A 23,644-nucleotide genomic window follows, 5' to 3' on the forward strand; every position below is an offset into this window, starting at 1 on the left:
ATTGTCTTTTTATTAACTAACATAAACATAGATTAATAAATGTATTGTTCCATGTTTGTTTGTATACTGCACGCAAGGTTTATGTGCATAGTCCAAGCCATCTTCTCCATTTTAAGTGTATCTCTGTTGCAGAATTATAGCGCCACATGCTGGTCTGGCATGTATACTACATCGGTTTGTGTCAGTTATGTGGTTTCATACAGACATAGATATTTCTTGAGACGAGGAAAAAAAAAGATTGGATAGGGAAAGCTCTGGCTTTGTGTGGACATAGCCTTACTTGATAAAGTAGATGAAAAGTGTTAATTGTATAGTTAATAGCCTCATGAATGCTGTTTTAAAAAAGGAAAGTATATGAGAGACAGAGAGAAAGAAACAGACTTCTTGCCTTTTAGCTAAACTTATTTTTGACCTCTTGCCTTTACATGAACAAAGCTCTGGTAATCAATTTCTTTTTTTTAGGTCATATGAAAATTATTCCATCTTTTGAAAGCATTTCTGTGTCTATTAATAAAGCACAGGACAAGAAAAACATTTGCTCAGTTGTTTTTCTTGCCCTGCCCAAGCCCTTAGGTACAAATGTGCATCACAGCCACGATCATTTGCCAATCTTTGTTTCCTAATTGTATGATTTTTTTGCTTGACTTTTATATGTAAATTCGATTTTCTTCCCTTTATTACTGTATCAGAGATTTTAAATGAAAGACATAGAAAGAAACAAACATTGCCTGCAAAGTGTTGTGGTAAAACAAAATGCACAATGAAACATTGGCTGTGTGGTATTATAGAAAGAGTAGTCATTCAGTACTTTTGTTCTGGATTTTGAATTTTCTCTGGTCTCAATAATGGCAGATCTGGGAGGGACCTGATGTATAAACTTCCCATACTAGTCTTAGTAGTGTAGGGCCAGTTAAAAAGCTACTGTAAGGATTTACTAAAGACACACGGTGAAACATTAGTGGTAAAAGGGCATAGATAGTTATTTTTGTGGCTAAACTTATTGTTAACCTTATTAATAAAAAGTAAGACTGATTGTTGCTTATCAGACTAGTTGTTAAGAAGACACATATAAAGGCTGTGTTTATTAGACTGGTTTCTTCAGGTATTGTAGGTCTTCTGGTTTGAGCCCCTTAAGAAGTGAGCCATTTCCATTTTGTGGCACTTGCAAGGTTACTGCAGCAAACTCATCCTAATAATAAGAGTACTTTCAGTCGCTTTTGATAATAGTGTCTGATGAATGACTATTTAATGTTTAGGAGATGTGTGTGGTCTAGAAAGTGATTTTAGTATTTAAACAAATTTCTGGCATGCTTCCTTTGGTAAAATAATGAGAGATCTGTGATATTCGGGTTTCCAACATTGGTGCCAGTCCTTCAGTCTCCACAGCGCACACAGCTCTGAGCCTCAGGGAGGCTGGCAGAATGATGGTCCAAACCAGAATGGAAAAAAGCAAAGGCCTTTGGTTTACTGGGGTTTGATGGAACCCTAGCTGTTAGGGAAATGGACCACGTCCCAGATGGCTGTTGGTTTGATCCCTTGTGAGAATGTTAAGCTTGTCAGATGTGCTAGCACCTTCCTCTGCCGACTGTGTCTGTGTCCTTGAACGAGGCACTTAAATTCCATTTTGCTCTGAGAGTAATGTTGCATGGCTGACCCTCTGCTCTGATCCACTCTTGAAATGTACCTGTGCAAGAATAAGAATTCCCTGTACTCTATTATACTTTTAAACCAAACGCATCTCAGTTCAGCAACTCTGGAAATCATTTCATTCACAGAAGCTGAAAAAGATACATTTAATTTGGGTAATTTCATCCTTTCTTTAAAATTTTAAGACAAGCATAGGTGCTCACAAGTAAATAAATCAGATTTGCTCTCCCATATGACTTTTTTGGAAAAATTATATGCCAGTGTGCCATTTATGGAATTTTATGCATGTTGTGCAATGTGTCAATCTTACTAATTTCCTTTTCCCTTTTGGCATTTTGTCTGTGTGGGAGAGGTAGGTTTATATTAAACTCTAATTAATCTTATTTCATCGTAGCTATAAAAAACACTCCTGCAATTTATGTTTATGACATTATTTTTTCCTCTATTATTTATTATTTTCATGTTTTCAATTTTTTATATATATATTATTGATTTTCTTTCCTGGCAGCGAATTTGAAGCACACGCTGATTACATTGCACAAGACATTTATTTTACAGAAATGAAAAGGGCAATCTCACAGAATAAAGGACTGCTTTGTTTCGTTTATCAGTAATGTTGTTGTTTGACATATTGTTTAATCTTTGTAATTTCATTGCTTGTATGCTTCACCACTTCCCTTTTGGTATTGTGTTTGGTTACACTAAATATGTTGTAAACGTTGCTGCTTAAGGAAATGTATTTTTGCAAACTGAAAATTCAATTTAAATGCCAAAATATATTACAAAATATGTTTTAATACAAATATATTGTATATGTATGCATATAGGCCTAGTCACAGGTTAAAAGCAAGACTACTTGGTGAACAAATTATACTGTAAACATTCTGTCTTAAATTTAAATTTTTGCCTTTTTGGTGCTGATATTCTGTCCTTTTGAAATAGATGTTCGTCATGTGAAAAAGTGCATGTTTGATGTACTCCAGCAAGTCTGCAGCAGGTTAGTGCTGGAGCTTTATAATTTGAACGAATCAGTAAACACTGGACCATGACAAAAATGAGAGGGAAGTGATTCCTGCAGCAGAAGTTCTAGAATGGAGCTTGAAGCCATTGACCTGGTAAAATCTATTTCTACAGCATCTTTACACTGATGAACTGCAGCAGTTCTGTCATGCCAATCAGCGCTCGTCTTATTTTCTGCCCGCGGTGAAACAACAAAAATTTGTGCGTGATCCACTGTTTCCAGCTTATTATATTTGGAGCTTAGATGTGGCTTCCGTGTGGGCTCTAGGTGGGCTAGTTTAATAATAATATTGGTTCATAACTGCATGAGGGGTGCCATAGGGTCAGCACCCCTCCCAGTCCCAGACCCCACCATATCGTCATGCACAGTAGTAAATACACAAGCAATTGACTGATTTTTCGTCTCTGACCTTTGTGTGTCTGTATGCGTCTGCTATTTTTGTGCTCATGTTCGTCCTAGGCTGTCTAATGGAAAAGGTTTGTTAGAGTTTTGTGGCAGGGTTCTTGAAGGAGTCCAGCCTTGTAACTGTGGGAAACGAGAGAGACCACTCAGCCAACCAAGCGTTCATCACCATGGCAGGTACTCAACTCTCCATCCAATCAGAGATAATTAACCGCCATGTTCTATCTCAAGTGCACACAGGAACATTACATGGAGTGAGGGATGGAGAAAGGAGAGAGAGAAGGGAGAAAGGCAAGTCAGACACACAGACAGCATCTTTTGAGACCATGGTCTAAAATCTCCCTTAACTGTTAGGAGCCACACAAAATCTAACACACGAATGCTACTAACATTCAGCATACTCGCACATAAGTCAATAAACCCATTTTCTACTTCAAAACTGCCAGCTAAAAAGCTGCAATATCTTTACAGGAACATGAAAGGCATGACAAAACAAGACTAGAAATCTGTTCACTGATTGTTTGAGGGTCACGCCAGTGAGATGCCAGGCTCAATTGTTGCTTTGGGTTCATTATTTACCTTTGAGACATGCTAGTCTAGTTTTCTTTTTGTGTTTCACTTATGTAAAAAGAGCTAAATAAATACATGTAAAGTAAACAATTAAATAAACAATTTATTAAATAGTTGTGCTGTTTATTTATTAATTTATAAATAAAAATGTGACCCCCCCCCCAGGATTTTTGATGAATAAAAAGTATTTATTTGAAGTAGAAAGCTTTTGTGACTATATAATGTCTTTATATTTTTTGATCAATTTAACGAATCCTTGCTATATATAAGTATTATTTTCTTTTTTTTAAACACACGTTATAAATATGTCTGTCAACATGATGTGTAAATAAATGTTGCATCGTGCAGGTCTCATGCAAGATCATAATGTTTCTTGGAAAAAAGTTTGAAAACCCCAACACTTTTTGCCTGTATTTATTGTTCACCTTATCAAAGGTACAAATGCTTTTCTGTTTCTGTTCCAGTATATTTAAAATGCATAATAATCAAACTGGCAGATGTCAGTTTTGAAAAGGACTGATGCTTCTGGACGTGTGTAAACACAAAGCAGAGTTTCAACGAGAAGATGAGTATGACAGGAAGAATAAAAAAGGTTGATAGAACAATCGAGACAGAGAAAAAAGAGGGACAAAGATGAAGTGGGAATGAAAGAGTCGTATGGGAAGATGAAAGTGGGCAAAAATCCACCCCTCTAGCTCTCGCGGTGCCCTCAGCAACCTGCCAAGCTTCTTGCCACACTAATATTAATAATGCAGTCCCAGTTCAATAGCTCCAAACTCAGGCATACGTGCATCAGTCTCACCCCCTACCAGGAGAAGGAGATCTGCAGAGGAGCTGAGGTGAACAGATTAAAGAGGGACAAGGAGGTGAGATAACGGGACAGAAATGAGGGGCCTTAATTGGAAACGATTTTGCCCTGGTCACAGAGTTCAGGCGCTGCTTTAAAGAGTTTTCCCAAGGGCATGGAAATCACAGTTTAAACTTGTACCACATTTTAGATCAGTGATTGTACTGATCACATTATAAGATTGTTTGCCAGAAGCAAACATCTGCATTTCAACATGTTTGAGCAGTGTGTGTGTTTCTCGAGGAACATTCTGTGTCTAAGTGGCCACTGATGTAAAGCCAAGTGATCATCCTTAGCTCTTGGGCCTACTTAACCTACCATCAGCAGAAACTCTTTGAGAAGAAACACACACACACACACACACACACACACACACACACACACACACACACACACACACACACACACACACACAAGGAGTTTTTTTTTATTATTACTTTTCTTTAGTAAGGATGCATTACATTTATAATGTTACAAAACATATAAATCCGTTTTAAGAAAGCTGGAGTAATGGCTGTTGAAATTTCAGCTTAGCGTACCATCACAGGAATAAAATACATTTTAAAATATATTAAAACAGAATTTTTTATAATAGAAATCATTTGAAATTTTAATAAAATCTGAATATTACTTGTATTTGTAATGTAATATACGAATAATTACAGAAAATAATAATAAATACAATTTTAATCACTTTATGTACAAATGTGAGTGGGCTATCTGTTTTTTTTTTTTGATAATTGCATCAAAAGCAGTTCATAATGCCATGTTGGATGTTAAAATATGTTCTCAAAATTCTGATACACGAAGATGATATGCTGGGTATTTGCATGCAGGTAAAGTAGTAATGAAGTCAGTTACATCAATGTGTAGCTATCCATGAAAATGCCCCAGTTTTGAGAGAGAGAGAGAGAGAGAGAGAGAGAACATACAAACACATGGAGTAACTTTACTAAGTCACAGAGGGTGTATTGAAAGATAGTGAGAAAAGAAGTGATGAAGAAATACAGAGCAGATGTGATGAGTTCAGCTTCAGTAAAGGCCTCTTTTTGACCTCAATGAGCAGGAAGAAATAGTAATATCATGAAAGCTAGCCACAATATAAAATCTCCTCTGCTTGGATCAACTCTGAGCAGGCACACACAAACAAACTCTCTCTCTCTCTCTCTCTCTCTCTCTCTCTCTCTCTCTCTCTCTCTCTCTCTCTCTCTCTCTCTGTCTCTCTCTCTCTCTCTCTCTCTCTCTCTCTCACACACACACACACACACACACACACACAGAGGTTCTGGTTCACCAGCTCTATGATTTCCAGGGCAGCGTAGAAACTCATGATACCCCTGATATTCAAACACATTCTATGGCAACCTATGACTCGCATTCCATAAATCAAACAGCAGGAGCAAAGACCGAATTTAATATAATGTTTTTTTGGGGTTGGTGTGTGTGTGTGTGTGTGTGTGTGTGTGTGTGGTCCCCTCAGTTTTGATCTTTTGGGATTTGATCTTTCCTTGGATGTTTGTGCAGTAAACCTTTTGAGCCATATTATATACTGTTTCAGCAGGGCCATTCTTTCTCCCGGCTAAGCGTGATAAAACTAGATAGGAGTCAAAATGCATGTCAGTCTGTCCGATTCTGAACATGCATTAGCGGAAAATCATGCTCCTGTCAGACCACAGCCACTGATGCTTTATGAAGACTGGAAAGCACGTCTGAACACATCCGTCTCAGACATTTGTTATAGCCATGTCCAAATTAAAAGTTAAGAAACCGTATAACCACTCCCTTTGTGAAAGATTATCCCACAAATGTATGCAATATTTATGTTCATCTATGGATATTTATCTAGGTATTGCCTACTTCACTTACTGCAGCTTTTTCCTGAATAAATACATTGCCTGTTATGAAAATGTTTTTATCCCTGCTAATGTTGATACATGTATTTATAGTTTGTGCCTTTCTGTGATTCCAGTGAGCCAGATGAATGGTTCACATCCACCTCAGTAAGCCATAGGTATTTCAATCATTGACACCAAACCAGAAATATGTCTTTTTAACTGATATTGTACAGGATATTATTAAACATATTCATTCTGTTAAATGTCCATTACTATAGTGATTCACTTTTAAACTGAAAGTAATCAGTGCTGTGGGTGGAAAGCAGACTCTCTAAGTAGCTTCCTTTCAGACTGAAGAAGTATGTAATTTTTAATAACAGCATTAAAAACGCACTCAGTCATTTTTTGTTTATGTTGTACTGGTTGATATGGCTGTCATCTTGAACTTAGTGATGCTTAGTATTGCAGATGCAGCATCAAGCAAAAGGAAGATCTCATGTGATTATAGATGATTTTAAATATTCTTTTTAAAGTACTATGTGATTCACTTTATGTGGAAAACTTTTTAATGAGGAAAGAAAAAAGGTGGACATGTTTGATTGGCCAAGACATTTTATGTGGGGAAAAAAACAGTATGAGTGAAGATGCAAATTTTTTTACAGAAATCTAGCTTGCACATTCAGTATGCCAAACTTCGGGGTTGGTAATATTTTATAATGCATTTAAAAGAGATCTTTTATGTTCACATTGTGAATTATTTTTTGCAATTTAATTTTCTAAAAAAGCAATTTTCTATTGTAATGTATTTTACATTTTTAATAGTATTTTCCTCTGATGTAAAGCTGAATTATCAGCATTACTCCAGTCTTCAGCGTCACATGATCCTTCAGAAATCATTCTGATATGTTGATTTGATGGTCAGGAAACATTTCTTATAATTGCTAATACTGAAGACAGTTGTGCTGCTTAATAAATCATCCAGTGCCCATATAATCGCCCAGTTAATGTTTTGACTGCCGAAAGACAGCAGCTGGAATACATTGTCCAACCCAGTCAAGCAATGCCACATAACAGCAGAAAATCCATTCATTGACCAATTGTCCTAAGTAGTGAGAAAAATGTAAATTAGAAAATTACAAAAATTACATGTATTATTTATTTACTCATTTATTCTATTTTTTTATTATAATATATAAAATGTATATGGCCTATAATGCTATTATAAAAAAGGGTCTAATATAAACTTGAATACAAATACTTTTAACCTTTAACAAAAAGGTTCCCTGTATAGTTTAGTTTAGAAAAATTAATAAGAAAATAAACATACTTAAAAACAAACTTGTTTACTATTCCTTAATAATTCTCACTACAGGCTGAACTCACAAGTTGGCAGCCCTGTTTGAAGTAAGTTTAAGTTTTAGGATTCATAAACAACATTTACAAAATTCACTGTAGCCTACAAGTTAATGTTAGATCTTTTCTCCAAACCACCGATCTTAGATCTAATGTTATATATTTTCTCCAAACCACTGGTTAATGAGATGATAGTCTTATTTCAATAGACTAACATTTGAAGTTACTGTTTAACTAATGAGGGGTAATGCGAACTAATCAGTAATCATTTAATTTATTCATGCTTTTTTTTTTGTCAGGTTGGAGTTACACACTGTTTTTTTTGTCATGGTCTATGGACCCCCTGAATTGGCTTTGGCCTCCCCCTGGCCAGAACTCTTGCTCTGCCACTGCTTTCCAAGTATAGTCTATACCTCTGCTTATAAATAATTGTGCTATACAGTGGTGTGTATATAGTATGTATGAGAGAGTGAAAGAGTGCTTAAGTAGGAGATTTGTCTGGCAGTTAAAAAAGATAGGATGTCAGAAGTGAAATGTTGCAAATAAACAATTGGTTTCACTGTCACACACCCTCTATAAATATCTTCATTGACAGGATAATCCATCACCTCAAAAGCTCTACTGAGAAAAAAATTCTTATTCTTTCTCTCTCTCTGCCTGCCTGTCCATCTCTAATAGAATGAGTTAGAAAAGTAAAAGTGCTTCTCCCCTCGCTGGAAAAGATTTTCTTTGTAACACTCAGTCTCATATTGAAGAGTTTAACCAGTGTCATGAACAGACGGAGGCAGCTGCACACATCTCTCAGACTTCTGGAGAAAAGCTCATTTCTTCACATGCCGAAAAGAGCCCAGAAGCAGAGCCAATCCACATCTGACAACATGCCACTCAGTTAAGTCTCATCTTGTTTCATCTTGTCTCATTTCATAAAGAGGACAGTGACAGACAATATTACTCTCACTCTCATTTTAATTTTCCCTTTAATCCTTTAGTTCATCTCCGACATGCTTTTCTACCTTCTTTTTTTCGCATTCCTCATCCCTTGTTTGTCTCTCGAGCTCCTGTCGGTTCTTCCTGCTTTCTCTGTAATCAAATAGTAAAAGCAGATGTGTGTCGTTATTGTGTCTCTGATGGGTCGAGGACTGACTGAAGGGAAATTACTGTTATAACCAGGGTTATTAGCCCCCCACTTCTTCCTCTCAATCTGCTCAGACACACACATTTACTTAGCTATCTAAATAGGACAGTCCATAGACCTCTGTTGTTTCACAAAGGTTATTTTTTTTTACTTTTGATGAAAATACCTTTTAAAGGAATAGGTCAATCAAAAGTGAAATTTTGAAAATGAAAATGTCATCAGAATGAGAATTCAAACATCTGATAATAACATCAGAATAATAATCCACACTCACATTGTGAATGGCCTGAGAGCAAGACTATATTTTTGGGTGAACTCTAATCTCTCTAAATGCAGTAGTCAATAATTTGCCATGTCTTTGTCACTAATTTTAGATAAATGTATCATTAGTAATAAGTAAATCATTAAAAAAAAATGTTTATTCATGCAATGCAAGTTATAGGGGTCTAATATTGTTTGGACTTCAATTCTTCAAAATAAAACTTGTGTGTCAACAAAAGAAAAAAAATGCACACAGGTCTGGAACAGCATATAATATATACAGTATACATTAAATGGATAGTTTACTCAAAATTTTTAATTCTTTCATTAATTACTCACCCTCATGACGTCCATTCACGAGAGTACCACGAAGCATATGTGTGCATTCATCTGGTTGCAAAAAGGCGCAGCACTTCTGGGTTCTCTTGTGGCATTCTCGTGAACGCACTTCGACTGTCATGGAAGTCGTTGAATAAAGTTATTTTTGTGTTCTTTTCACAAAAAAGTATTTTCATAGCTACATAAAATTCTGGTTGAATCACTGATGTCACATGAACAATGTCCTTACTACCTTTCTGGGCCTTGAATGTTTTAGTTGCATTGCTGTCTATGTAGGGTCAGTAAGCTCTCGGATTTCATTCAAAATATCTTCATTTGTGTTCCAAAGATGAACGAAGGTCTTACAGGGTTTTTTATTTTTGAGTGAACTATCCCTTTAAAACACATCTGTTTGAATTACTTGAATTAGATGGCTTATTTGACAAATTGTATTCTTTCCGTCATTAACAATGTGCAAGGTTTGGCTGGTTAATATAATCCTAGCTATTTATTATGTAAAGACAGAAAATAGTAAGGGGTTTGAATGCCTGAACTTTTCCTTTAACTTTTGTTCATCCATATTAAACACGTTGGGTAATTTGTTGGGTATTTTGACACTTTCTTAAAAAGTTGTTCTTGGAATGCAATTTAATCAGAATATTATTCAAACACTACCTAATGTTCCTCTTTGCAGAGTTTCGGATGTCTCTCACTTTATCTCTTTAGGTTAGAAAGTAAATTAAAATTTTCATTTCATACCCACAAATTGCATTGAATGTATTCGTATGAATGAATCTAAGTGAAATATGTCCAAAAATGCATCTGCCAGTCACTCTTCATTCTCAGATGATATGTCTGATGCTCCAAATAGTCCCATCCTCTATCAGGGAGCTCAGAAAAGAGAGTGAACAACACTCTGCACCGCCGTGAGGAAAGGCACAACTTCAAACACAAGGACAGAGCACATCCATCTGTTTTCTCGCTCACACTTCGCTCTCATAGCCTTGCTCATTCGCTCCTTCCTCCCCTATTCACTTAGTCACTCTCTCACACTCCCTCTCTTCCATTTAGCCTCCCCCACCCGTGTTCCTTTCAAGTTGAAATTAGTGTAAATATGAAAAATATTTGCTTTCTACAGAGATATTTTTGTCTGTACTATATGATACACAGTGATAGTGTAAGATTTGCTTTTACATGTTAAACGCTCCATAAGGTCTTTTCATCTTGAGCAAACTGCATAAGCTGATAACAGTGCTTGTTTGCTCATTTAAATGTAAAGAAATACTCAGTTCAAGTAACCAGCTTTTGAAATGGGCCGAAAGCCCAGTATTTGTTTGTTGGGTTTAGTAAGTTAATCTCTTTGCTGAAAGGAAACATAGACTGTTATGTAGTGTGCATTCAAAACATAGGTTTTGCAAACGATAACTGAGGGCATGAAGACTGTTAATGAAAATATCAGTAGTGAAATTACCCCACATATAGAGATACACAGTATGATGTTTCATGTTTATAAAGCGGTGTTGGGTCTAACAACATTCTCTCTATAGCTCAGCTTGGGGCTAATCGTTCCATACTGCAACACAGAAAGAAAGCGTTTGTAATTTTTTGAAATCTGTTTTATATGAATGTCTACAGATTCAGATGTTTTCCCTGAACATTTATCATTCTCTGCTGAAGCAAAGCTGGAGCCTGTAAATATCATCTATTGGTGAAGTACAATTCCTCCAGCTATCCATTTAGCTCAAAATGGGTTGACTGTTCAATCAAACCCTCTGTATAATCTTATCTTACCACTTTAAGCCTGAAAGCTCCCAGGCAAACATTTCATTCTCTTATTTAGAGGACTGCAAATAAACACTAGTTGGGTCGTTCCTACAGTTCAGTGGTCCCCATGACACAATACTGCAAATACATACTGTAAAAAAATTCATGCCACAACGTTTCCATGCATAAATGTACCCAGTTAACTCAGAGAAAAAAAGAGATAAGAATGATAAAAAAAGACAGGTCCTCGATGATGTTTCCTCAAATTGGCTTTAAAAATATATTACATATGTATCCTAAATTAGCAGTTTCGAATATTCATATATACATGTATTATTTCATTTGACTTAAAATACAATTTATTGTGATACACTTGTCCTGTCCACCCTATGTCAGTTTATACCAGATATAGAAATGTTTGCTGTTTATATAGTTAGTTCGTTTTTTAACAGATTTTGTTCAAATTAAATCTATTAAAATTCTTCCTAAATGTTCACCTTATGCTGGCTTGTTGTTCTTTCCCTGTTAAGGTCCACTCTGTTACACAGTACATTGTAATAATGCCACGATGTAACAGTATTGGTGTGAAATATTTGGATAGGATTATTGTGACCATTATGTTTTTCTGAAAGACAGACATTTCCCCTCTGATAAGTAAAATAAATACATAAATAAATAAATATTTGAATTTCTTTAAACTAACCAGTCAAATGAAATCGCAGCTCCTCTTTAATACATGCACTCTGTCCCCTGCAGTACAGATATGCTAAATGGACACCATTTGCAATTTACTGCTAATGGCTTAGACACTTACTGTGCCTTCACACTGTATATGCCATTTGGGAATTTCTATCTAATATTGTATTCATTTTCAAAACCCAGATAACTGCTGAGGCAGTGCTCTTGGTGAGTGTTTATGGAAATAGCCATTACCAAATTTGCAAATGCCTTAAAGGGATAGTTCACCCAGATAGCAAAATTATGTCATTAATGACTCACCCTCTTGTCGTTCCAAACCAGTAAGACCTCCGTTCATCTTCGGAACACAGTTTAAGATATTTTAGATTTAGTCCGAGAGCTCTCAGTCCCTCCATTGAAGCTGTGTGTACAGTATACTGTCCATGTCCAGAAAGGTAAGAAAAACATCATCAAAGTAGTCCATGTGACATCAGAGGGTAAGTTAGAATTTTCTGAAGCATCAAAAATACATTTTGGTCCAAAAATAGCAAGAACTACGACTTTATTCAGCATTGTCTTCTCTTCCGTGTCTGTTGTGAGAGAGAGTTCAAAACAAAGCAGTTTGTGATATTCGGTTCGCGAACTAATCATTCGATGTAACCGGATCTTTTTGAACCAGTTGACCAAATCGAACTGAATCGTTTTAAACGGTTTGCGTCTCCAATACGCATTAATTCACAAATGACTTAAGCTGTTAACTTTTTTAAGGTGGCTGACACTTCCTCTGAGTTAAAACAAACCAATATCCCGGAGTAATTCATTTACTCAAACAGTACACTGACTGAACTGCTGTGAACAGAGAACTGAAGATGAACACCGAGCCGAGCCAGATAATGACTCGTACACGAGTCAAGAACCGGTTGCATCGGTTCTCGGATCGGATCACCAGTACTTCTTTCGGAAAAAGTGTTCATTTTTTAAATAGCATCTGTATACATCACACCAGCTTTGACAGAATGTCACATGACTGATTGTGACAAATTATATGACATTTAAGAGCTTTTGGCCTGTTTACACACAGATCTTTTGCAATATTTCGTATTTTATGGAACATAGAAAAAAGTAAGACATTGGAATGACACGGCTTTGAATGGCATTCTTGATAATGAAAGTTGTTAGTATGATAAAAAAAAGTAACTTACAGAGTGCAGTAACTTTTGCTCATCAATATTAATTGTTCTTCCAGAGGGTAATCTGTAGCATTCCGTGTTTTTTTTTTTTTTTTTTGACAGTTTTCTTAAAAAATAGTTCTTGGGATGCAATTAATTCAGTATATTATTCAAACACTACATAATGCTGCTCTTCGGAGAGATTGAATGTCTCTCACGTTATCTTCAAGGTCTGGAAAGTAAATTCAGTTTTTCATTTTCACCCACAAACTTTAAGCTCTTTCATAAAAGGATTGAGGGAATGAGAAACAGTCTTAGTAAGATGGTGGTTTCCAAGGAAACATGCATATAGTGTTTTTACTTTTATTTTTGCATGTACGCAACATATGTTGTCCCTTCAAAGAACATATGTCAAAAAATTATAGTTCACATACATATAATTAAAAAAGTAGAATGAAAGGCAACACTAAATATGTAATATATCAAGCAATATCTTCCATGTGCAGGTCTTTATGTAATATACAAGATCACACTAGAGTTTTCATTCATGCTAAAGGAAGAAGCACTTTGGTCCTGTAATGTTTTAATTCCTTCATCTAGTTCTAGTAGCAGATAAAAGGTTAAATGTATGTCTTTAGGGTTTTTCCTCCAGGACTGACGTAGAGGATGGTGCTCTTGGTCTTGTTCCGATCTGTTTTCCTGGCATGAGGTACTCGCTCTGTTCCCTGCTGCACAGTGTGACAGATGATTGATTAGCTCATCTTTTTCTTGCCGGTCAGAACGGCGTTGGCGAATAACTGCAGCCTTGAACGTGACACACATGGCAGCAAAGACTCAGACACATACATGCTCGCAAATTCACACAAGCAGCTAACGTAACTAACACACATAATATCAAGCCAAACATAGACGTCCCGGAAAAATAAAATACCCTGTCATACAGGTTTGATAAAGAAGTCTAAAGAATAAAAGCTACAATATTAAATGTGGGAAAGTACCATTATGGGAAAAATACACAAGGATACACAACTCAGGACAAAACACAGGATAAAGAACTTTTCTAACTTTAGTAAATATTTGTCAGTGTTGGTTTATTTTAATATGTCTATAGACATAATATTAAATTCTTGATTCTGAAAAGCAATTGAATAAAGTTCCTGTTACAACATGAGGTGAGGTGACCTGGGGCCTTATTTATAAAATGTTGAACAGAAACCATCCTAAAATTTATCTTATGATCATATCTCAAATATGTATACGTGCGATTCATAAAATGAAAGTACGCACATACTGTACAGTATGCGTCTCTTTCAGATGTGAAATCTATGAACTGCAAACTATCTTGAAATTGCGCGCAAATGAATGATTTCAGCTCTGTGCCTTGTAAACTACTCCTAATTAATGTCATTAACATATAAAAGATCACCAGTCATCATCCATATTCTTTAACTTGGAACAGTGAGCTGCAAGAACTGCTTACATTTTCAAAAACCTGCAGTACTCAAACAAGAAAATGTGTGTATGTCTCCTCAGACCCTGACATGACGCTAAGCATTTTTCCACAAAGGCAGTTTTTACAAATATGAGTGTTGGTGTGAATTTAAGCATATGCACACTCTGAGATCAAATCTGTGCATACGTACACTTTATATATAGGTTAGAGTAGAAGAGTAGAAGACATAAGAAGCACTGAGACATATAGCTTAAAATATAAAAGACCATTTGGATGTTCAAGGCTGGATGGTAATATGTTTTTATTGGGTGTTAACAAATGCTCAAGGTTTTGCTGGTTAGCATGGCCTCATTATGCCGAAACGACACCATCTGGTTTCAAAATGCAGTTTTCTCCAATTAAAATTTACACAGAATTATGTGTGAGATTAAAAATATATGGGGAAATTCTAAAATAATTATTTGTATTTGTTACTGATGTAATTGTTTCTCATGTAAGCTTCATATATGAAATATTACTATATTTGGGATCATCAATAAATTAGTCAGGTCTGGTGTACCGATGTGTCAAAGTCAGAAAACAGGTCTACCTCAGCCTCTGGCAGCCGTTCTCCCTTCATTACTGTGTAATTATGCTTTTGTTATCATGTTATTACCATTCACAAACGGCTTCTGGGATAATAGCAGGGGTTTTATCTAGAGCTCTAAGTGTTTGTCACAAGTTTATCCCCTGGGACAGGATTTATGAGGGACTTGAAAGATGGAAGGTATAAAGATGAGAAGTGGATAAGCGATGGATGCACAAAGGTGGGATGAGAGAGGAGTGTGTGATTAAGGGTTTCTGCCTAAATTAAAAGCCTAGATGTATTTGACCTTTTTGAAACGTTTCAAGGCGATTCTGATGTTCCACTTTTGCAGATGAGATTGAGAGGATATAAAAGTGAGTGTTCTAATTGTAAGCAATTTAGTCAAACGGGAGGAAATTAGCATCTCATTCGAAAGAGGGACTCAGAGAGATCAGCCACACTGATACTGTTTCATAAGGAGAGCAGTGTGTACTATAAAACACTTCATATTTTTTAAAGATTTGAAGGTCTATCTGTCTGTCTGTCTGTCTACCACCTACCTACTTACCTTTCTTTAGTTAATTAATAATTTTATTCAGAAGGAATGCATTAAATGGATAAAGAGTGCCAGTGCACACATGTATAATGTTATCAAATATTTCTATTTTAAAATGTGCTGTCAAATGATTAATCGCATGCAAAATAAATGTTTTTGTTTACATAATATGTGTGTGTACTATGCATTTGTTATGTATATATAAATACAAACACATGCATGTATATATTTAAGAAAAAATATGTTATGATTATATACTAAATATATTTATATATAATAAAAAAATAAGAATATGAATGTATAAATAAATGTAAATGTTTTCAAAATATATACTGTATGTGTGTGTATTTATACATAATAAATATATACAGTACATATACACATAATGTAAACATTTTTTTATTTTGGATGCTATTAATCGCAATTACTCATTTGACAGCACTAATTGTAAATAAATGCTTTTTCATCACAGAAATCAGACAAATATCACAGGTTCTACAAACATTTGTGATAATATGTTTCTTGAGCAGCTTATCATTTAAGCATTTAACATGATTTCTGAAGGATCATGTGACGCTGAAGACTGGAGTAATGATGCTGAAAATTCAGCTTTGCATCACAGGAATAAATTACATTTTAAAATATCTTAAAATACAAGACAGTTATTTTGAATTATAATGATATTTCACAATTACAGTTGTTTTTGATCCTATGTATCAGCTGTGGTAAGCATAAGAGACTTAATTATTTTTTTATTTTTTTATTTATTTTTTGAATGGTAGGAAATTTAAAAGCCACGTCAGAAATTATGATTTTCTGGGGGAAATGATTTACATTTCTCTGTCTTCACATAATGTTATGAAGAGAGTCAGAGGCATTCGGATCCAATTGCAGTATTTATTTAGAGAATGGTCAGACAGGCAGAAATCAGGAATGGCTAGGGTGGCCATTCGTGCCATTTTCGCAGGACACGTCCAGGCCAGGATTTCTATATTGCCTAAAATATCCAGGTTTTGGCTTTGGTTTCCTGTTTACATACTTAATGATGGTAATGATCATTTGATCAATAACCTGCAGACTTTGTACATAAATCGACCAATCGTGGTGCATGAGAAGGTGGGATCTACAGAGAACGGTCAAAGCAATGCAAATACGTGTACATTTTAGTGTCGGACTGGAAAGCTGCATTGAGCTGACTGACGGTGTATGACATCAAAGAAATGTGAGAGCGATTCAAAAGCACAAGAAGCCATTGGTCTGTGCAGTGCAAGCAAAGCCAAAAGGTGGATATTTTAGGCAATATAGAAATCCTGGCCAGGACGTGTCCTGCGAAAATGGCATGAATGGCCACCCTAGGAATGGCGTCAGGTGTGTCAGGGATAACCAGAATCGAAACCAAAAACAAGCGGAGATCGGGGCAGGCAGCAGAGAAATCAGAATCAAATACACAGTCCAAAGGTCAAACACGGGAATAACAAACACAGCGGAAAACACTCGGAAATGTCAGACAGGCTAAACAAGACTTCGCAGTGAGTGAGAATGATTGTGGTGCTTATATGTGTGTGTAAATGAGGTGCAGGTGTGACAAGGTGATTGTGATGCAGTGACTCATGGGAGATGTAGTTCGGGTGTGGTGCAACAGTATGAGAGGTGCTAGTGTCCAAGTGATGATATGGTGACATCTGGTAGTTGATGGGTGGAATGGTCCTGAGTGGAGTGAGCACAAAAATTCTCCTTTCTGCCCATGGCTTTTGGGCAGATTCTACACTCTTTCCTTTTGTGGAAATGAGAGCAGCCACTGAAAAAGTTATGGACTTCTGCATGAAAAATATTTATTCAGGTGTGTTCGACCTCTCAGTCAAGCTTTAATCTAGAAAATAGAATAGAATCTATAATAAAAAGGTCAAGCTTGTTAACATGCTTGTCAACAATTTGTAGGTACAGTAGTTTGAGGACTTCAGCTTTTGTGTTCGGGTCCTGATAAGGGCCCTCTGAAATCTCAGGACAGAAAGAGTCCATCTGTAAACTAGGGCAGGCTGAGGAGTTACTCTGATTTAATTAAGATCAGGCTGCTCTGAGGATACCGCCAACAAAGAACCTGCCAGCTCAACTGCTATTCCCCTGTTTGATTAGCCTGCCACTAGTTACCTGGTGAGCAGCCTCCAGGTATGCGTAATTGAGTGACAGCTCATGACTTGTGGAAAACCCCAGTTTATAGGAGGAATGTGTCATGGGATTAATTTGTTAGCGAAGCCTGGAAGACTTTGGAAAAGACAGGGTACAGGTCACAGTTTCAATTCACTTGTTCGTGCAACACTAAAAGGACACCGGATAATGCCAAATGTTGTAAAGTATGTTTACTTCAGTCAGAGATGCTTATCGTTTGTTGTTTCATGTAACAGTGTCCTTCTCAAAAACAGTGTTTTGCATTTTAAATGTGCAAATGTTCCGGTGAGTTTTTTTGTGGGAGTATAAAACAGAAAACTACATCAATTCCTTCCTTTAGATTTTTTCCACTTGCGGAGGTGTCTGCACATTATCTGTCTTTTAGCAAGTTTACAGTGTACATAATTGTCCCACGGAATACAAAAATATCTGTCATTTTAATCCATTTTTCTCATCTGTTTGTCCTGGGAAAGTTAAGTGAGCAGCTAATCTGTGCCAGAGGAACGTGGTGTGTGTTTTGAAAGGTTTGTTTAAAGGTGCTCACTGGCGTGTTATTTACATAAGCTAACAAGGTTATTGGGAGCTTTGGCTGGCGGAATGTCACTGTGGTTTTAAAGTATATGAGAATTTAATAAGCGTCTCTGTCAAAGCGCGTTAGAGAGAAGGAATATGGGGCATGAATATTTACGAGGGCCTCTTCAGAGGGATTTAATCCTGAGCTACCTGCTTCAGCTTCCTTCCAAAATGACTTGAGACAATATGCTGCCTGTGTTTGTGAAATAGCCCCACTCACCCCCCACAACACCCAGAACATTTATGATTAGAGGAGAATGAAAATACTTATTTTTCATGCTGACATTCAATATGTAGTTAGGATGAAAAAAAATCTGAAAAACAACAACAACAAAAACACACACACACACACACACACACACACACACACACACACACACACACACACACACACACACACACACACACACACACACACACACACGGATTTGTCTCTTTGCCAACAAAATTCTATTTAGCTCATTTCACTGGTTGTTTGTTTTGATTGTATTATTCTTATTATTCCACAATAGTTTGTCTGCTTTGCATGTCCATTGGGAAGAATACTGGGGATGATTTTTTGCTTGCACTTTTTACTCTGTTGCCTTGGACAGCAAAAATGCTTGTGATGTCTAAACTTCAGGTATTTTATGGTCACTCATAAAAAAGGAGAAATTTTATAATGAAGCTGGTTCTATGATCTTTTGATTTTCAGCAAATAAAAGTTAAAAATAATAATAATTAAATAATAAATAAATATTTTCTTAAATCTAACATCATCCATGATGTTTAATTTGGTACTCTAAAATGTGGTTATTTATTTAGTTGTTTTGGTATGCCAGAAAAATGATCAATGGCCAGTGTTTGGTAAAAAAGTAAAAAAAATAAAGAAATAAAATGAATATTTTTCATATTAAAGGTGCAATAGGTGATTGTCTTTAAGAAACTTTTGTTGCTATGCTGGTTGAAAGTCTCGATAACAATCATTAAGTTAAATGGTCTAAATGTATTTATATATACTGTATATATTGATATATTCTGTGGAAGGTGTAGGACCAAGAAATGTTCGGAAATTATGAGAGGCTGCCTGTCAACATATGTGTTTGACCACCTCTGCGCACCCTGTTCGTGCACACATGATACATCATCAGTGTGTTCATATACACTATGGATACAGAGAGAGAATGGCAGGCAAACATCAACAACCTGACATTCCTTCCTGGTATTGTAGTACTGTTACTAACTGTACTACAGTTTTCTGTATTGTAGTAATGTTTTCTCTGGTTGTCTGGTCTGTGTGCGTATTAGAGGTCTTCACGGGTCCAAAAATTCATGCCCGAACCCGAAAGAGACTCGTAATGTACTACAGCGAACCGACCCAGACCCGTCTAATATTTCAAAAGCTGGACCCGGACCCATGTACATCCGAGAAATGCCTACCCGGACCCGACCCAAACCCTTCTATTATTTGAAAGCTGGACCCGAACCCGTCGGGAAGACACAGACCCGACTGGACCCGATTGTCACATATTCCAACTTAAATTGCTATTACAAGTCAATAAACCTGTTGCGAAAAATACAGCTTTTTGTCTTACCTAATTTAAGGAGCCGTAGTCTCTCTACCTGACTGCCTGTAATGCATTACAATCCTCCGACAAGAAAGTTATCCATGTTATTCCTCTCGTTATTCCAAGTCCAAGCTTAATCCACTCATTATTTCAGCTTCAAAAGTCCTCTTGATGTCACGGTGACGGATGACAAATGCAACTGTGCACATGTACATTCTGACTCGAGTTACTGTAACTCGCATAATAACCTCAACTGTTTGCCCTTTTGAACTATAATAACGATAGCTTGTGCAATGCCATGGCCGCTGATGTTATTTATTTGCTAACATCTCTGTGCTCTCTGCTCTGCGTCGAGTCTGAATCTGACCAATAAAACTTTAAGATTAAACGGTTCATTTATATTATTATAAAAATGGAAGAAAATGTAAAGCGCGGTTTGGCGGTCAAAGTGTCCCTCACTGGTTGCCATAGAAACATGAAACGCGAGCGAGACTGCACATGCGTGCTAGCTTTATCAACCTAAAATATGCTTTAACGCAATTTGAGCATCATAGAAAACATTCATGTGACAGTTCACCTCAGATTGTGTTGCTGATTTGAAATATATTAAATATTAGTGTGTCAAGTCTGCAAGCATTATCACCATGGGTGCACTTGCATTAACTCTGAGTCTGCGCGCTCTGATTTTAAGGGCAGAGAGAGAGAGAGAGAGAGAGAGAGAGAGAGAGAGAGAGCTTTTTTTGGCTCACTCTTTTCTTTTCCTAATTTTACAAGTTGCAAGTTACAAAAAACACAAGCAGTGTTTGATCACGGCCGGGTGTTCTCGGAGTCCGATGACTCCGATCGCAAGGGTATTACACACAATGTTAAACAGACCCTGGACCCGAGGTAATAGACTCGAACCTGACCCAGACCCAGCTGATCATTTAAAATATAGACCCGAACCCGTACGGGTCCCGGGTCAACGGGTCTCGGGTGCACTGTGAAGACCTCTAGTGCGTATATGCATTCAGGAGGCGTGGCTTTGGACGGGGATTTGCAGGGAGGGTGGGAGGTCACTTACAGTGCTATCAGGCTAAAGTTAGCATTTTCCCAGATGTCCTATTGCACCTTTAAATAGTTTTAATTTTTAACCCTAAATTTGCATATATGCTCCATAAAGTATGTGATTCATGAGAGAAATAGCTTATACCAGCCACCCTGACCCCTTGACCTTGATCTTCATGAGATTCTTATGCTGTGATCTTTTCCTGGTGGGCAAACATTCATTGTCCCTTAAATGCTTTTACTGCTAATGATTCAAAATGTCAAATGACTTTGACATTGTACTCTAAGCTTCAAGTAAATCTTTGTCCCAAAAACATTCATGTAATTATCTGCTTATCTGGAGTGGCGACATGCAGTGTGCTTCAAAAAGAAAACCTCATCAAAGAAGACACTCTAGACCATTATCACTTTCATAACTGCACTAAAAGGATGGTAAATTATAACAGAGAGCTTCTTTTAGAGCCATGTTTTGTCACAGAGCATGCAAGTTCTCTTTTTTAGTCTTTTTCTTTCAAGTGAAAGTAGATTGACAGTAGATTGACTAACAGTAGATGAATGTACCTGGAGAAAAGCTGTCATATTTCTAAATTATATTTTTTAGCACTAAATGCCATGTTTTAAAACTTATCATGAGATCAACTTACAGTGAAAAAAGAACTCAAACATATATTTATATGTCAAACATATTCAATAATTTAAGCTTTTAAAATGCCTCTTGTGCGCACTGTTCCTAGACCAATGGCTGCAATGAGTCCTCCGTCACTCCTTTTACACCAAAATGGTGCAACACCTCATTCTGGACCTGCTTCATGGCCAGAGAATCTTTCAGAATCTCTCAGAATAAAAACAAAGAAGTTTTATGTATAGTATAATATTGTGTAACTTACATTTTAGACACAATATTGCCAGTTATTATGTTTTTTCTATGCCAACAAAAATAGTTCCAAAACTAAGCAAGTAATGTGACAAGTGATAAGTAAAGGTATTATTATTATTTTATTTTTTATTTTTTTTAATCAATGTTTTTGAACAAAATGGATAAATTAATAATTTAATGATTCAATAATTCAATAATTCACTCATAAAGCCAGTCACTTGTTCCACCATTGTCATCTTACATGACAATGATGCATTAAAAAAATGTAAAACTTTTTCCTTTGCATTTTTCATGTACAAACAACAACTTTGTCTAAACAGTTCACATTGTTCCATGAAAATGACAAATACAGTCCAGTAGTTGGGGATGTTACTTTATAAGGGAGACACTTCTGGAACATGTAATATGCATGCACATTATGTCACTGTTTTCACAAATTTCCAACATTTGGTATAATTTTCAAAGACTTGCATTTTGAAACCCATTTTCAAAGTTTGTTTTCATGCCCCTAAAATGCACTTGTCATGTAAATGGCCAAAATGTGTAACAATGTAAATGACAGAAAGAGCTACTGAAATATAACCAAATACTACCACAGATATTTACAGCCTGTCTGGAAACGTGCAAACAGACACACAAGAGGAGTGATACAAACTGTTGGACTTTGTGTAATATTAGAACTCTTGTTTTATTAATTGATAATAATAATAATAATAATAATAATAATAATGATAATGATAATAAAATCTTTTAAATGAAGGAGAAAAAAAGTTGGAGTTTTGAGTTGAATGCTTTATGTGGAAAGGACACTAAGTGGTAAGCAGTTTTGGGTTTGAGACCAGCAGGTTTTTTGGGGCCTGTGTGAAGCCAATTTGTCTGACCCAGAACCGCCATTTCTGTGGAGAAAATGTGCGGAACGCTTCTAGATTGGCTACTGGCACCCTATCAGTGGAGAAAAGCTGTGATACACACACTCCAGCAGGAAAGAACAAAAGAAATGTTGAGGTAAATATCGTGAAAAAACATAAATATACAAGTAAGAAAGTAGTATGGCATTTTTCCACGTGTACTTTGCTGTAGAGGTACCATTAGGCAGGATAAGAGCATTCATATCACTCTCTCACTCTTGCTATCTTTCGTTCTGCCCCCTCTCATTTTCTTCCTGTTATCGCAGACTTTGATCAGCCAGAGGTATCAGCACACCCTGACCCCACTTCTGGCCTGTGCTTGTATAAAAAGAGCGAAGTGGAAGGCAGGAGTCAGCAGAATAAAGGGACCTGGAGTATAAATGCTAAACGAGCACTATAGAGGGATGATGCTCGACTTCCCTCTGTGAGCACCTTGATTCTCACCCCTGCTCTTCAGCCCGATAATGTTAAAACAAGTTAAAGTCCGCAAAAAAGTGTCATGTCATTCTGCTCTTCCTCATCTCATCAAAATCATGAGTAGAACAAAACAAATGTGGAAAGTAAAGCGATGCCTCCAACAGCTGATTGGATAAGCCTCGGAGCTTCAGCGCTCCACCACACACGGGCCCGGAGAGGCTTGGGAGAGAACTCCATCTGTGCGGTTACTTGTGACTGAAATACCAATCCTGTATGAAGGTTATAGAGAAGGAATGCTGGATGCATTGATTGTGATTCTCTGAGAGAGACGGAGAGGAAGTGAAAATGGTTTTAAAGAAGGAGAATGTAAGAGAACGGGCTGTGGGAAAAGACCATCACAGAGAGGGTGAGACATGCAGGGCTGATGGAGAGAGGTGAAAGCTGTTTTTCCCCCACAGCTTTGTTTTCTTACAGTGTGGCCAATCAATTTCCATCCCAGAATGCTCTGTGTGAAAGATTTTATATTGTTTATTTT

This window comes from Carassius carassius, chromosome 14 (assembly GCF_963082965.1).
Source record: "Carassius carassius chromosome 14, fCarCar2.1, whole genome shotgun sequence".
Taxonomy (NCBI): domain Eukaryota; kingdom Metazoa; phylum Chordata; class Actinopteri; order Cypriniformes; family Cyprinidae; genus Carassius; species Carassius carassius.